Genomic DNA, 16943 nt, shown 5'->3' on the forward strand with positions numbered 1-16943 from the left:
GTTTACATTCTTAAGTCTCATTCATTTAATTTAGTCTAATAATTCTCCAAAAATTTTATATTTTCCTCAATCTCATTTATCATCCAGATTACATCTAATTTAGTGGTGCTCAATTGTTTATGATCTGGCATCCTTCTTAACATCCAGTTAAATTACAATGTTTTTGTAAATAAATCCTAAATTTCTTCCAGTCTTCTTCAACCCTCTCCTCTCCCAGGTCTCGGATTCTGCCGGTCATCTCAGCCAATTCCATCTAGTCTATCAGTTGCATCTGCCATTCTTCCAGTGTGGGTAGATCTTGGGTTTTCCAGTGCTTAGCGATGAGTATCCTTGCTGCCGTTGTTGCATACATGAAGAAAGTTCTGTCCTTCTTTATCACCCTCTGGCCGACAATACCCAGGAGGAAGGCCTCTGGTTTCTTGGGTCAAGTATACTTAAATACCTTTTTCAGTTCATTATAAATCATTTCCCAGAAAACCTTCACTCTAGGGCAAGTCCACCAGAGGTGAAAAAATGTTCCTTCAGCTTCTTTACACTTCCAACATTTATTATCAGACACATGGTATATCTTTGCAAGCTTGACTGGGGTCATGTACCATCTATATATCATTTTCATTACATTTTCCTTCAAAGCATTACATGCAGTGAAGTTCAACCCAGTGGTCCACAACCTTTCCCAGTCCTCAAACATAATGTTATACCCAATATCCTGTGCCCACTTTATCATAGCCGATTTAACCATTTCATCTTGTGTGTTCCATTTTAACAGCAAGTTATAAAAGTTTCAATTTTGTCCAACTGTCTAGGTCTCTTTTAATTTCAGACCAACATTTTTCATAGTTATCCTTAAAAAGACTCAGATTTTTTGCTGTTATATTTACCCCTAGGTACTTTACTTTTTTAACCACAGTTAGTTCTGTCTCTCTCTGAAACCGTTCCGACTCTGTATCTGTCAAATTTTTTCCCAACACCTTAGTTTTCTGTTTGTTTAATTTAAATCCCGCCACCCGACCAAAGTCTTGAATCAATTGTAACACTCTTTTCGTACTAGATTCTGGCTCCTGCAAAGTCAAAACTAGGTCATCTGCAAAAGCTTTAAGTTTGTATTGTTTCACTCCGACCTGGATTCCTTCCACCAACCGGTCCCCTCTGATCATGTTCAAGAGCACCTCCAGAACCGAGATAAATAGCAAAGGGGAAATGGGGCAGCCTTGTCGTGTTCCTTTTTCAATTTTAAACTCTTCTGTAACCACATTGTTAACTATCAATTTAGCTTTTTGTTCTGAATATATTGCATCAATCCCATTCTCAAAACCCCGTCCCACTCCCATTTCCCTGCCATCTATCGTGGTGACTTGGAGGGGAAAATCCAGTGGCAGTAGGTGGAGTTGGTGCTCTAGTGCGAAGTCCTTGCTGAAGAAATTGCAAGAGCTGCCTGAATCCAGCAGTCCCTTCACCTTGACTGGGTGTCCATTTGGGAGTTCTAGCACCACCTCTATGGCTATTGACGCCTTGGGGGGGGGTCTGGTTGGGGAACTTCCATTAGTTGCTGGCCTGGCTGCTGTGCCCCCCAATTGGCAGCCAAGCGTTGGCGTTTCCCTGCACCTTCTCCTCTGCCCCCTCCTCCTCACCACCAGCGGCTCCCACCATCCCTTGCCTTATACATTCTTGAAAGTACCTTAGTCTTAGGTTCTAACAGTTCTGTTTCCAATTTCGATTTCTCCACCTGGAACCCTAGCTTTTTGTCATTTTTAAAAACTTCTTTAATCTGAGCGTAGTGTAACCAGTCTCGCACTTTATCCTTCATTTTCTCCAAACTCTGCAATTTCCAATTGTCTCCATCTTTTTCTCGTATTTCCCAATATTTTGGCCATTTGACCTCCATATTGGGTTTTTTTCGAGCCTTAGCTTCCAGCGGTGAAAGCCACCTTGGAGTTTTATTTTCCAATAAGTCTTTATATTTTGTCCAGACATTAAACACTGCTTTTCTGACAATATGATTTTTAAAGGCCTTATTGATCTTAACCTTGTCATACCATAAGTATGCATGCCATCCAAAAGCATTGTTAAAGCCTTCCAAGTCCAGAACGTCAGTGTCCTCGAGAAGTAGCCAGTCTTTTAGCCAGCAGAAAGCTGCGGCCTCATAGTACAACTTTAGGTCTGGCAGGGCAAAGCCCCCTCTTTCTTTCGCGTCAGTTAATATCTTAAACTTAATTCTGGGCTTTTTGCCCTGCCAGACAAACTTAGAGATATCTCTCTGCCACTTCCGGAAGCACTCCGTCTTGTCCACAATCTGTAGTGTTTGAAACAAAAACAACATTTTTGGCAATACATTCATCTTAATAGCGGCAATTCGGCCTAACAAAGAAAGTTTCAATTTTGTCCAACTGTCTAGGTCTCTTTTAATTTCAGACCAACATTTTTCATAGTTATCCTTAAAAAGACTCAGATTTTTTGCTGTTATATTTACCCCTAGGTACTTTACTTTTTTAACCACAGTTAGTTCTGTCTCTCTCTGAAACCGTTCCGACTCTGTATCTGTCAAATTTTTTCTCAACACCTTAGTTTTCTGTTTGTTTAATTTAAATCCCGCCACCCGACCAAAGTCTTGAATCAATTGTAACACTCTTTTCGTACTAGATTCTGGCTCCTGCAAAGTCAAAACTAGGTCATCTGCAAAAGCTTTAAGTTTGTATTGTTTCACTCCGACCTGGATTCCTTCCACCAACCGGTCCCCTCTGATCATGTTCAAGAGCACCTCCAGAACCGAGATAAATAGCAAAGGGGAAATGGGGCAGCCTTGTCGTGTTCCTTTTTCAATTTTAAACTCTTCTGTAACCACATTGTTAACTATCAATTTTGCAATTCAGGATTGATCTATTTTCTTGTGACAATTTTGTTAGTCCATTTTTTTCCAGAAATTGTTTAATCTCAACCTCATCTTGCGTCCCTTGAGTATATAATCTTTTGAAATATCTTTGGAAGCACTTTCTGATCTCCACAGGGTTCTGAATGTTTCTTCCTTCAATTTCTAAATTTGTAACTGTATTTAGTTTTTGTCTCCTCTTCAACTGCCAAGCTAGCAGTTTCCCACATTTATTTGCCTATTCAAAAGTTTTTTGTTTCATTAATTTAATCTTCCACTCTATTTCCTGGTTTATCAATTTGGAATATTGTGCTTGATGAAGTTTGATTTCTCTCAGGGTCGGCTGTGACTTCGGATTTGATCTTAACTTCTTCTCCAATTCTTTAATTTTCTCCAATATCTTATCTTTCCTCTCATTTTGTCTCCTTTTCTTTACAGCATTCTGTTGTATCAAGAACCCCCTCATTACAGCCTTACTTGCATCCCAGATAGTTCTTTTTTCCACCGTAGTGTTCATGTTTATCTCAAAATAGTCCTTCAAGGCTTTTTGGGCCTTCTCAACAGTCTCCTGATCTCTGAACAAATTGTCATTCATCTTCCATCTAAAGGAGCCGGTTGGTATTAGTGTCATGTCCATTTTTACTGCATTATGGTCGGAGCAGGTCTTTGGGCAGATTTCCACCTTTCTAACCTTAGGTGCCAGACCTCTAGATATCCATATTTGGTCGATTCTTGTCCAAGTCAGTTGGACTTCAGAGAAGAATGTTCCCTCTCTTCCCAAGGGGTTCTTTATCCTCCAGATATCAATCAAATCCATATTGTCTGTCATTTCGAAAAAGGTCTTTGGTAGTCTGCCGTCTTTTGTAACATTTTGACTTTGTGGCTTATCCATGTTGGTTGATACGACCCCGTTCATATCTCCCATCAAAATGATGTTGTTGTAGTCCAGATAGTCCAGCATGGTCTCATGCAACTTCTTATAAAATTCCGATTTCCCCTCATTTGGCGCATAAATTCCTAATATCAAAAATTTTTCTCCTTGATGTTGTATCTCAATTGCCAAAATTCTTCCATGTTCATCTTTAAATAGGAATTTAGGTGACAGGCTCTCTTTTGCATAAATGACCACACCTCTCTTCTTTACTCTGTCCGAAGATATAAATTCCTGGCCCAGTCTTTTATTTGTTAGCACTTTTCTATGGAGCCTAGTCACATGTGTTTCTTGCAGGCAAATAATGTCCAATTGTTCCTTTTTTAATATATGGAATATTTTCCTCCTTTTTTCCGGAATGTTACAGCCATTTATGTTCCAGCTCAGAAGTTGCAGAGACATCCTGAAAAATCTAGTTATTTTTCCAGGGGTGGTATCTTGTTCGCTGAGTCTTCAGGTTCCAAGGGTGCCGGTACCGCCGGTGCTCCAGGCCCAAAGGGTAGTTCAATTCCTTTTTGAAGGTCCTCTCTGTATTTGGTCAGAAATTTGTCTCTATCTTCCAGTGTTCTAATTTTAATTTTCTTCCCTCTGAAGGTGAAAGATAATCCTTGGGGAAATTCCCACCTAAAGATAATTGAATTGCTCCTAAGCAATTTAACCAGTTCAAGGTAGGCGGATCTAAGGTCCAGCAGTTGTTTAGGAATATCTTTGTAGAACTCAATTCTTCTATCCAAGATGTCCAGTGACTTTCCGTAGTGTAGGCCCAAAATTTTATCCCTTTCCTCCTTTGATCTCAATATTATCAAACAGTCTCTGGGCTTTTCTTTCTTTATAAGTCTTCCAAGTCTGAAAGCAGACACAATTTTAAAGTCCTTTTCCTCTAAATTCCAGAACTTGGAAAATTCTTTAGTCAGAAACTCAGCTAAGTTGCCTTCTTCCACTTCTGGTATCGACCTTATCCTTAAATTACTCTCCCGGTTCCGCAGTTCTATCATAGATAGATAAGTCTGATGTTCACCTACTTGTTTGCAGAATGGTCTTACCTCTTTTTCTAAATTTTCTAATTTTTGGCTAGTGTCCTCGGCCAATTTCCGATTTTCTACTGTGGCCTCCGTCAACTGCCCAATTGCCTGTGCATTCTGTGATACTTGTCCGGTTAATCTATTTAGACATTCTGTGTTTTGTTCAATTTTGGCTGTTTGTTCATCAACTTTCTTGTCCAAGGATTCCCCTCTCTTGTCCAGAGATTCCAATTTTTCATAGATTTTCTCTAGAATAGAGGCAGTTGCTCCTGAGGCCATATCTTCCAATTGTAACTGTTCAGTTTCTCCCTCTCCTGCCCTTGGCAGAGAAGCAGCTTCTTCCTCTGAAGGCAAAGTAGGTACAGATGATCTACGTGCCTGCGAAACTGAGGTTAAAGTTGTCAAAGTTGTTTGTCTAGTTCTTCCCCTCCTTCTTGCGCCACTCATTCCAAAGTTATCTAAAAGTCAAGGTCAAGCTGAGTCAAGCTGAGTTGTTCCCATGAGAAAGCAGCGGCCCAGAGAAAAACAATCAAACAGGAGGTCGGGGAAAAGGAAAGTGAAATAATGTCACTGCAATAAATCCCAAATCCTCTAGGGGAGGCTTAAAATGTCTCAAGGGAAGAATCCGATTCTAATAGCTTTACTAGAATCAAATTTAATGTCCAGGGACCTTCAATAGTAGATTTTAAGCAGAGTTGGTATTTAACAGCCACATTGTATCAGACAGTGCATACTGGTACTTCAATTGATGTTTCAAAGTAACAAGTCCAAACCCCCTCAGATTGTTGCAAGTTCTAATACATAATAGCCAGATCTGCAGAACTGACAGCTCAAGTTGCTCAGGCAGCTCCAGCACCTGGGTTTCTCATCCAAATTGTAGTCCAGTAGAAGATGGGTATCACAATACGAATATAAGTCAGATAATCAAATGCTTAAAGTCCTGATTTTGTTAAAAAAAAAGTTCAATGGATGCTCAGATCAGATAGGCTGAAGATTCTTTCTAAGCCTCCACTCCTTCAGCTCTTTGCTTTGAAGTTCAGTGACAGCGGAAGACGGACTTCCCGTTTTTACGTCGCTCCGCTTTCAGCCAAATTCAGTAGTTTTTTAGTCTCAGATTATTTATAAAGTCCTTCTTTACTCACGGGTTGTTGCTTTTCCGAATCAGAAGTTTTCAGGAAGAGAGGTCAGCGCTCACCGGCAGCAGCAGCGCGGCTTCACTCCGCAGATCGCGAAACGACTCACAGCGCCGCTACCCCCTCCACGTTCCGGAACGCCTTACGGGGTTCCTTCAGCGCTTTGGGGGTCGCTTCTGGCGCCCACCGAGTCTCGAGACCACAGGCTCTTGCTGCCTGTGGGTTTCCAAAGTGGGTCTCCGCTTCGCCGTAGTGGACGACCCAATTCCACGGAGCTTCCTCCTCACTAGTGGAAGAGGACCGCCATTACCATTCGCGCCGCCTCCGGAAGTTCCATCATGGACTCATTCTTGAAATGCCGCCTGTGGGGATTGTAATCACGGCAGAGCAGGTCAGCATGGGGCAGGGAACCAATGGCACATTGCTTTGGGGTGGGTCTAACCACTGTTTGAGGATAGGTTGGAATTCTCTCTATATAAGGTGTCTCTTCCTGAAGGATGCTCAGAGGAGCACACGAGCGAAAGAAGATATTTTGATCCACTCTTTGAGAGACCAATTTCTATTACACTAGGTAAGAAAAAGGCTTGGACATGCTCATCTACAAAGCTATTTTACATTGTTTTGTTCTAGAGTGGGAAAGGTGGCCCAGAAGGCACACTGTAGGTGGGTTTTTAATCAGCCAGCTTTTGAATAGCTAAACTTTGTCTGTCATTTCTTTTCTTCCATATTTGATTTCAGTTTCCCCCCGTCTTTGATAGAATAAACCTTTTCCATGTTTAACAACATTTTTCTCCTTGTGTGCCCCACCCTCTGGAATTTTATTTCTGTATACAGATATTCATTTTTGTGAATATATATTTAACCTTTGTGTGACTCCTTCTCCTAAGTTCTAGTCATGGCAGCCATATTCTTTACCTGAATTTCACTGGCAGCCAATCATCTTTGAGCACAAGCTCTCTGACAATAGATGTGGTGGCTGAGCTGTGGATTGGCTGCATCAGTTCAGAGTACAGAAGGCTGATGAGATGACTGTATATAACAGCCATGCTGAAATTTAGGTTACAGTTCTTTCTCCTGAATTTAAATATTGCTATATACAGGATTTGTTTAGTTTTTGGAGGAATATTAAGTCGTGTAAGCACCACCACCCCTGCACCAGGGAAGCCCAGTATGCTCATATATAAATGTCCATTTTGAGAAGGTATGAAGAGCAGAAATTAGGAAGTAAAGCTCTATGTACAGGGAAATGAAGCTTCATTGGAAAAAGCTACATTCCTAAGATTTAGGATAATTTTACAGTCGTGAAAGGTGCCCATTTCAAAGGTGTTTACATTTATCTAGAAATCTAGAAAGTAGATGCCAAGTCATCATTGGGATGTCTCAAATAGAAAGCAGGCTCTGACTTGAACAAATTTTATGTATTTCTTAGTTCGTCTGTTTGACTTTAAGGATGGGCACAGAGGTCTGTCTTTTTCTTCTTCACTCATCCCTTTGTCCTTTTGTATCATTACAATCTTCAGCCTGTGAGTAAGGACTACCTTTTTTTCAGTTGGTTGAACTTATGCTGCCCTGGGAGTCAAACACTCTGACTAAGGTTAAAAGTTTGGCACTTTGGGAAACTTAGTATGCTAATATTTGGAACTCACTCGTGTTTATTTCTGCTGTTCTGACATGAAAAATAATGGTGTCATTCATTGTCTTGGCAGAGCCTGATTTTTGTGTGATTTCTGAGGTGCTTATTAGTCTCTGAAACTTAGTTTTATTCATTTCTTCAATTTGCCTGTCAACAAAACTATAGTTTCATAGTTGTAATGGGGTGGAGGAAGAGAGATGGGAATGGGGAAGGGCCACAACTTGGATCCGAACGCCTTGCATCTGAACGCCTTGTGATTCAAAGATTTTGGCTCCTGAATGCTGTAAACCTGGAAGTTAGTGTTTCAGTTTTCGAACGTTCTTTGAAACCCAAATGTCTGACACAACTTTCCCAGCTTCTGATTGGCTGCAGGAGCTTCCTGCAACCAATCGGATCCTGTGCCTTCGATTCTGAACATTTTGGAAGTCAAACGGAGTTTCAGAAGGGATTCTGTTTGACTTCTGAGGTACCACAGTACTGAAGTAGATGGGGCAGTGTCTGACGGCAGTATTAAAGGTAAAGGTAAAGGTACCCGTGCCCGTACGGGCCAGTCTTGACAGACTCTGGGGTTGTGCGCCCATCTCACTCAAGAGGCCAGGGGCCAGCGCTGTCCGGAGACACTTCCGGGTCACGTGGCCAGCGTGACATCGCTGCTCTGGCGAGCCAGAGCCGCACACGGAAATGTCGTTTACCTTCCCGCTGGTAAGCGGTCCCTATTTATCTACTTGCACCCGGAGGTGCTTTCAAACTGCTAGGTTGGCAGGCGCTGGGACCGAGCAGCGGGAGCGCACCCCGCCGCAGGGATTCGAACCGCCGACCTTTCGATCGGCAAGTCCTAGGCGCTGAGGCTTTAACCCACAGCGCCACCTGCGTCCCTGACGGCAGTATTAGGCAGCCTCATAACTACCTAATGAGGGAATTAGGATTACAACTTGAACAAGGCTGTCATAGCCCTTTTCAGATTTTCCCTTGATATTTCCTGGGAAAGGGGTTATATAATAAATCTGATGGAAAAAGGGGAAAGCATGAAAATGCCCTGTTGAACTTTACACCGTTTCCTGTTTTTTCTGCGCAGAACAACCACCAAGAGCCACAGAGAGCCATAGCTGCCTAGGGTCCCTGTCCTTTATGGCTGTTCTTGGTTTTGCTCTCCTGGATGGTGCTGGGGACTGAAGCCTCCTGAGATTTCCAATCCTTCAAAACGAGTATGTCGATTACCCAAGGACTGAAGTCAAAGATTACTGCAACTATTTAATCAGGAAAAGAGGCCTGGTTTACACAGCCGATCGCACTTTTGTTCATATCTCAGACCAAGATCTTAAAGACATCTGCACTTTTTATGGCTCACCAGTAACTGGTCCCATGTTGACCTCATCTCCAGTTCCAACTACCTTCTGTTTAAAATATGGTTTCAGATACCACACGTCAGCCTTTCCTATTCAAACTTCCCTTTCATGTGAGAAAGGATACCCAATTGAATTAAGATATTGAATGTCATTGCTGCACAAGCAGACTTCTGCTCAGGCAACAAACGTCCGTTGCCATCCTCTCCGACACTCTGGATCCCCCTATACTTACCCCATCTTGCATTCCATCCCTCTCAAGAAACCTCTTAAGGTAGTCCCCCAATCTTGCAGGGCAGGTCTGGTCAAAGGCAAGAGGATTGCAAGAAGGCGGAGTTGAAGTAGTCCTTTTACATAAGCAAATATCTGTTTCACCTGCTCACAAGTTACCATTGGATTGTCACCAGGATTCCTTCCTTCTTGAGGGTGAAAAGGCCACTCTGATCACTTTGGGCCTCCACTTTGTCCCACCGCTCATCTCCTACCTTGCTTTGCATGATATAAGTGTGATCTCATTCCTTTTCTCATGATTCTCGCTGCTGTGGGACAAATAAGTTATTTGCAGTGTCCCTGGTAGCTTATTCAAACCCAGCCTCTTTTCTAACCCTTCTACCTTGTGACTCAGATAACCAGACAGTTTATATACAGCTTTGTTCTTTCTTTCCTTTTTTCTCTGTATCAATCTAGTTCTTTTAAAACTGAAATTATGTCAATAAAATATGAACATTAAAAATCCATGAAACTGTCTGTGGCTTTCTGGTACACTTCCATTTGTTTTTCTTGAAGAACTGCCAGTTTTGTGCTCTTCTCACATCACCAAAATAATGTTTCCGAATTCATTCCAAGTACCAGAATTTTAGATTTGAAGTTGTACTGGCTACCCTACTAAAAACCCAAATTTCAGCACCTGCAGAAGTCTCAGGTCCTCCTGCTCCCTGCTTGTCAGGGATGTGGCTGAATTGTAGCACCCTGCTTGTGGTTAACGCTTAGCTGGAATGAAATATTCAACGCAGCAATAGAGAAATTAAAATAGTAATTTATTTGTCAGACAAATAAATGAGAGGCACGGTGGTATATGGTTACCAAGCTCTGGCCTGGCCTCCTGCCATTCTGGCCAGCACTTATATTTCCTTAATCCAGCCCCCTTGCTCCTCCTGTGGCTGCCTCTGTCCAATCAGCCTGGTTGAAATTCCTATTGGCTGTTTGCTAGAACCAATCACAAAAGATACACCCATTTCCTCTTGTCCTTTTATGGGAAACAAAAAGATATATATTCTTCTATCTATAAATGACAAATAAGTAGTAATATATCTTACATGTTTCTCAACAAGGAACCTTAATTACCAGCTCACCTCGCCCTATTGCCCTCCAAAACAAATGGTTTAATCTTAAATTTTTATCTTAAACAGATGTCAAGGATCTTGAGTTCACATCATCATTGAAAGATCTCCTTCTCTTGGAGGTCTTTTAAACAAAGGCCTGACAACCATATGTGTGCTCTAATGATGTTTCCTGCTTGGCAGGGGGGCTGGGCTGGTGGCTGATGGCCCCTGTGATCTCTTCCAACTATATGAAATAAGAATCTAGCATAAGGATTTAACATTTCTTAGCTTCTAATTCCTTTGCATAATTACATTTAAGCCAATATATTTAATACATAACATAGATAGCTTTTTAGAAGAATAAACCTTTTCAAAGTAAAAAAGGAAGGAACAGTTTCCAGCCTCAAAATAAGATAGAAAGAAAACCTCTTCTCCAGCCAAGCCAGTTGCCTTTTTCACTGCTCTTGACCTTTCAACCTTAGGAAAATATGGCTCAAGTTTAATGGGAGGCACATGGTTTTATTTTACTATTTACCCACTCTTAATTATGTTTATCTCTTTTTTTATCTTCTGTAATATGTAGGGTCAGTGTAACCTTGGCTGTCAGCCTGTAATTCCCTTTTTACGACTTTGAGAATTGTTTTCTGCTATAAATCAGGGGGCCCCCTTGTCCAGGAGAATAAACATCTTGCCAAGGTTCTTAGGCAGCTGGTCTTCTGCCTGGCATGAACATTTGAAAATCTTTAAGCTCATTTTAAAATACAGGCCCTGATCAAGCCTTAATAAAAATGCAGGCTATGATTAGATGCCTCAGAATCACATGCCTGGGAAGAGTCTGACTCTGGAAAGGAAGGAATTGTGGGAACGTTTATATAATTTAGCAGAGTTTAAATGATCCCCTGTTTGAGTTTATGCAGTGACAAGCGGGTTGCTAACTTGTTTGAATCCTACCAATGATTATACCTTCCTGGTCGATAACCCCTTTCTGTCCCACTTCAAGAAAACACACATGAATCTGAATCATATTAACAGAAACTACTTTACTTTCAGATTCATTCTGGTTTACATAGTTGTTCCTGAAGGCAGTCTTAGGCTTAGGTTTTATAACAGATAAACTATATACTAGGTAGTAGTGAATCATGAGAAGACTGCATCCGAGCAGTTACCAGTTAACACTCCTAGCAGCAACCGACCAACCAACTAACTGACAAAACTGCCTGCCACATAGAGGCAGTTAGTCCTCTCAGAATGTTGGGCTTGACTGACAGCTTTATATCCCACAGAAATGCCAGTACAGAGGGAGCCAGAGTCTGACTCTGGAGAGGAGGGACTTCAGCCACAGGCAGAGCAGGAGTGAACCTTCTAGAAGCTTCCAGAATCATCTAACACTTTCCAGTTTATGCCCTCAGACTTTAGAGCTGATTTCCATGTTAGGAAAAGGCTCATTCTATATCTGGAAACATTATTACTTGGACTTATCAATCAATGTGCTGAGTTCCAAAACATGGATGTGTACCGGGGGGGGGGGGAGCAGCCATATTTCCCTGAAGGAAATCTTCTTTGCATTTTGTACTGGGAGCTCATTCCTGTCAGTGGCTTCTCAGAACACTCACATGACTCACGAAACTAGCTTGAGGACCTGAACAGACTCCAATGTTTATTTTGCTACATCCACAGTGGATGCCATGATGTTTGGAAACCAAGGAGCAGCTTCTGATTGGCTTTGATTGCACAGGTGCATTGGAAACAATAGTGAATGTCCGGCTTCCAAAGAATGTCTGAAACTTCTGGGTTTCGATCGTTTCGGAGCCAAAAGGTATGAGTACCAAGGCATTTGAAAACCTTGGTAAAACTGTACCATTTTGCTAATGCAAGCACATGAAGTTTTCAAGAAGGTAAAAGCATTAGGAGAGATCTGTGAAGGTTCTGTAGCACCCTGCTTGTGGTTAACGCTTAGCTGGAATGAAATATTCAACGCAGCAATAGAGAAATTAAAATAATTATTTATTTGTCAGACAAATAAATGATAGGCACAGTGGTATATGGTTACCAAAGCTCTGCCCACTCCAGCCCTGATGGCCAGCACTTATATTTCCTCAGCCCAGCCCCCTTGCTCCTCCTTTGGCTGCCTCTGTCCAATCAGCCTGGTTGAAATTCATATTTGGATGGTTAAGTCCAGTCAAAGGTGGCTATGGGGTTTGCGACGCCCATCTTGCTTTCAGGCCGAGGGAGCTGGTATTTGTCCACAGACAGCATCTGCATTATGTGGCCAGCATGACTAAACCGCTTCTGGTGGAACACGGTGATGGAAACCAGAGCGCACAAAAACACTGTTTACCTTACTACCTAACTCATCATGAACACCTCCCCTGTTCTCTTAGAATGGCAATGGCACACACCTGAGAGGTGCCAGAATTGAGTTCCGGCAAGTTCCAGGTGAAAAAAAGCCCTGTATTCATATACAATGTTTGATGAGTTTATGGTGAAACCGTGCAAATCAACCAGTGTACACTCTTTCACACAAGCACTTGACAGCTTGTACCAGTGTTCATTATAAGTTGTGAACAAATAACCTTCACAGACGTCTGAGGCCTAATTAGGTAGTTTAACCTCCTGCTTCGTTTCAAGTAAAGGGTATTTCATCATGGTACAATACTTGACTAATTGATAGTACACCCATAACCACAAATACTTACCCTTTTACCTTGAGTTTCTTGGGTTTCTTTGCAAGGTTACCCTTCCGCTATTCATGTGATCTTGCTGCAGTAAATACTATATTTTTCCATGTATAAGACCCCCCAGGTATAAGACGCCCCCTATTTGGGGGGACTAAATTTAATGAAAATAAGGAAGGGTGCCCAAATTTGTTTAGCTTTTTTTAGGGGGAATTGCACATGTGCCATCACCCCAGCAGGGCCATTGCTGGGGGTTGGCAAAGTGCGCAGCCGCTCCCCCTATGCCACTGCGGGAAATGCTCCCTAGAGTGCACGCCTCCCACAGCGGCATGGGGGGGGGGAGTTGTGAGCCTGCCAACCAGCTGAATGGCGGCACACGGCTCCCCCACCCCCACTTATCCATGTGTAGGATGACCACAGTTTTTTTACATGATTTTTGAGTAAAATAAATCTTGTCTAATACATGGAAAAAAACAGCATATTTAATCCGAGTTTCAGCCTTTGGAGATGTCTGGAGAGCTACAGCTTCTTCCTTGTGCTTGATCGAGGCCTTGAGGGTAGGAGGTGACATTTGTTGTTATGTGTCTGTCTATGTGTACGATAAGGTTAAGATCAATAAGGTCTTTAAGAACCACATTGTCAGGAAAGCAGTTTTTAATGTCTGGACAAAATACAAAGACTTATTGGAAAACAAAACTCCGAGGTGGCTTTCACCTCTGGAAGCTAAGGCCCAAAAAAGACCCAATATGGAGGCCAAATGGCCAAAATATTGGGAAATATTAGAAAAAGACGGAGACAATTGGAAATTGCAGAGTTTGGAGAAAATGAAGGATAAAGTGCGAGACTGGTTACATTACACTCAGATTAAAGAAGTTTTTAAAAATGACAAAAAGGTAGGGTTCCAGGTGGAGAAATCGAAGTTGGAAACAGAAATGTTAGAGCCTAAGACTAAGGTACTCTCAAGAATGTGTAACTTGCTGTTGAAATGGAATACACAAGACGAAATGGTTAAATCGGTTATGATAAAGTGGGCTCAGGATATTGGGCATAATATCATGTTTGAGGACTGGGAAAGGTTGTGGACCACTGGGCTGAACTTCACTGCATGTAATGCTTTGAAGGAAAATGTAATGAAAATGATATATAGATGGTACATGACCCCAGTTAAACTTGCCAAAATATACCATTTGTCTGATAATAAATGTTGGAAATGTAAAGAACATGAAGGAACATTCTTTCACCTCTGGTGGACTTGCCCTAGAGTGAAGGCCTTCTGGGAAATGATATATAATGAGTTGAAAAAGGTATTTAAGTATACCTTCACTAAGAAACCAGAGGCCTTCCTTCTGGGCATTGTCGGCCAGAAGGTGTTAAAGAAGGACCGAACATTTTTTATGTATGCAACAACGGCAGCAAGGATACTCATCGCTAAGAGCTGGAAAACTCAAGATCTACCCACACTGGAAGAGTGGCAGATGCAGCTGATGGACTATATGCAACTGGCCGAGATGACTGGTAGAATTCGAGACCTGGGAGAAGAGAGGCTTGAAGAAGACTGGAAGAAATTCAAGATTTATTTACAAAAGTATTGTAATTTGGTCGAATGCTAAGAAGGATGCTAGATCATAAATAACTGCCTACCATTGAATTAGATTTGAATTTGACGATAAGTGAGATTGAGGAAAATATAAAATTTCTGGAGAATTATTAGATTAAATTAATTGAATAAGATTTAAGAATATAAATAAGATGATAAATTGCTGGAAAAAAATTATAATGATGTAAGTGGGAGCGGGAGACGTGAGGGAGTCCAAAGAAGTTTTGAAAAATGTGTTATGATACATGTTATATTGTTTATTATTTTTGCATTTTGTATTTAAAAAAATCTTAATAAATATTTATATGTGTCTGTCTATGTGTGTTTGTGCAAATCAAAGATTGGGATCAAGATGAATGCTGAAAAAGCTATGGCATTCCAATAACATCCCTCCATAAAAAGTAAAGAGCCAGTTTTTCAGGTAATAAATGGGAGCTGGGGCAGTCTGATCGTTGCAACGACAAGAGAATGTCATTTCCATATTTGGGAGATCCAATCTTTAGCCTTTCGCAGAAACATTAAGAACATAAAATAAGCCCCACTGGATCAGCCTAAAGGGCCAACTGGTCCAAACTCATGTTCTTTCTGCTCAGTGAGTTCCTGTGTCTTCCTTTATCAGGCGCATTTCTCCCCAGTTCCATATAATGTTCCAAGAGGCCAACTGAGCCTGGCCCAGCAGTCTACGCCAGGCATAGGCAAGCTCCGGTCCTCCAGATGTTTGGGACTACAATTCCCATTTTCCCTGACCTCTGGTCCTGTTAGCTAGGGATGATAGGAATTGTAGTCCCAAACAACTGGAGGGCTGGAGTTTGCCAAGCCTGTTCTATGCCTTTGCTTAGTGATCCAGCCTGAAGAGGAGAAATGTGTGTCTGTTGCTGAAGAGGCATCATGGAGTAATGTTTCCTGAAAAAGGCATCCACATAATTGATTCAGGAGACTACAAGGGGATGCTGAAGGCTTTATACCTTACAGTTGGTGGAAGGCATGGATGTGCTGAACAGATCGTGGCCATCAGGTCTCCTCTACTCTTTCCTTCCAACTCCTTTTCTGGTTTGAGTGCCGAAAAAGGAGCGACAAGAGAAAGCAGCAATCATACCTGTTGCTCCCTATCGGCCCAAGAGATCATTGTTTTCTGAGATAGTATAGCTAGTCGTAGCCGCATCATGGACTCATTCTTGAAATGCCGCCTGTGGGGATTCCAATCACGGAGAGAAGGTCAGCATGGGGCAGGGAACCAATTGCACATTGCTTTGGGGTGGGTCTAACCACTCTTTGAGCATAGGTTGGACGCTCAGAAATGCTATCTTGGGCTCCCTTTCAAGATCTGCCTTCAGGAAATTTTCATGTTTAACTAGGTGGCAGTAGCAGCTCTTGCCAACATGCACTGCCCAGTTTAGGCATTCATATTCGGTGAATCAGATATTTACAGCGGCATCTGTCACTCTGCCCTAGCCCACCCACGCTGGACATAGACAGGGCTTTCCCCTCCCCCCTGCAGCAAGGGCTCATGGGACAGATTTTTCCCATGAGCCCATAACACAAAGAGGGTATACTGGGCAAAACCTTGCCCAGCATTGTGCTACAGTATATGGGCCACAGAGCCTCTTGGAAAAGGCACACTGTGCTTACTGGGCACAGAATGGGGCTTAAGAGAATGTCAACAATTTACGAATGAGTATGTTTCTGGCTCTCAGGCAGATAATTTGTCTTTCTGCTGTCTTACATCAGTTCTACTATAAAGGGGTACACTTGAAATTATGTCTGGCCTGCTGCTAAACAAATAAACAGAGCTAGCCCTCCAAAACTGAAGCCAATTTTGTGATTTACATGAGTGTTCTGGGAAGCCATTGATGGGAATTAGTGCCCAATACAAAACACATTGTGGATTTCCTTCCAGTAAATATGGTTATGATTGATATGAATCAGTGATTTGGTACTCAGTGCCTTGATTGGTAAGTCCAATCATTTCTGAGACATGACATAAAGTTCCTAACATGAAATTCATCATTTATGGCTGCCATGTGCTGTGTCAACATCTTTATTGAGCTCTCCACCACAATCCCAAGCTCTTGTACCAGATCAACCACCACCAGTTCAGAGCCTAATGGCACACATGTGAAATCAGGATATTTGAATCCAATGTGCATCACTTCACGCTTGCTAATGGTGGATTGCAATTGCCATTTTATTGCCCATTCAGCCAATTTGGAGTAATCCTTTGGAAGCTCCTTGCAATCAATCTTCCCGGATACATCAGTTTTCTTTGTATACCTTTCTTTGTATACATAAGTATACCTGAAGGAGCGTCTCCACCCCCATCGTTCTGCCCAGACACTGAGGTCCAGTGCCGAGGGCCTTCTGGTGGTTCCCTCGTTGTGAGAAGCCAAGTTACAGGAGACCAGACAGAGGGCCTTCTCGGTA

At 42.1% G+C, this 16943-nt stretch overlaps 1 protein-coding gene across 1 annotated transcript in view; it reads right to left on the reverse strand.

The window, feature by feature from the left end:
• Nucleotides 1-16943, reverse strand: part of LOC307201264 (angiogenin-3-like) — a 346417-nt gene that overhangs the window by 11702 nt on the left and 317772 nt on the right. The gene's annotated exons all lie outside the window — the stretch shown is intronic.

The sequence above is a fragment of the Podarcis cretensis genome (genome assembly GCF_951804945.1).
Source record: "Podarcis cretensis genome assembly, chromosome: 13".
In the NCBI taxonomy this organism is placed as follows: domain Eukaryota; kingdom Metazoa; phylum Chordata; class Lepidosauria; order Squamata; family Lacertidae; genus Podarcis; species Podarcis cretensis.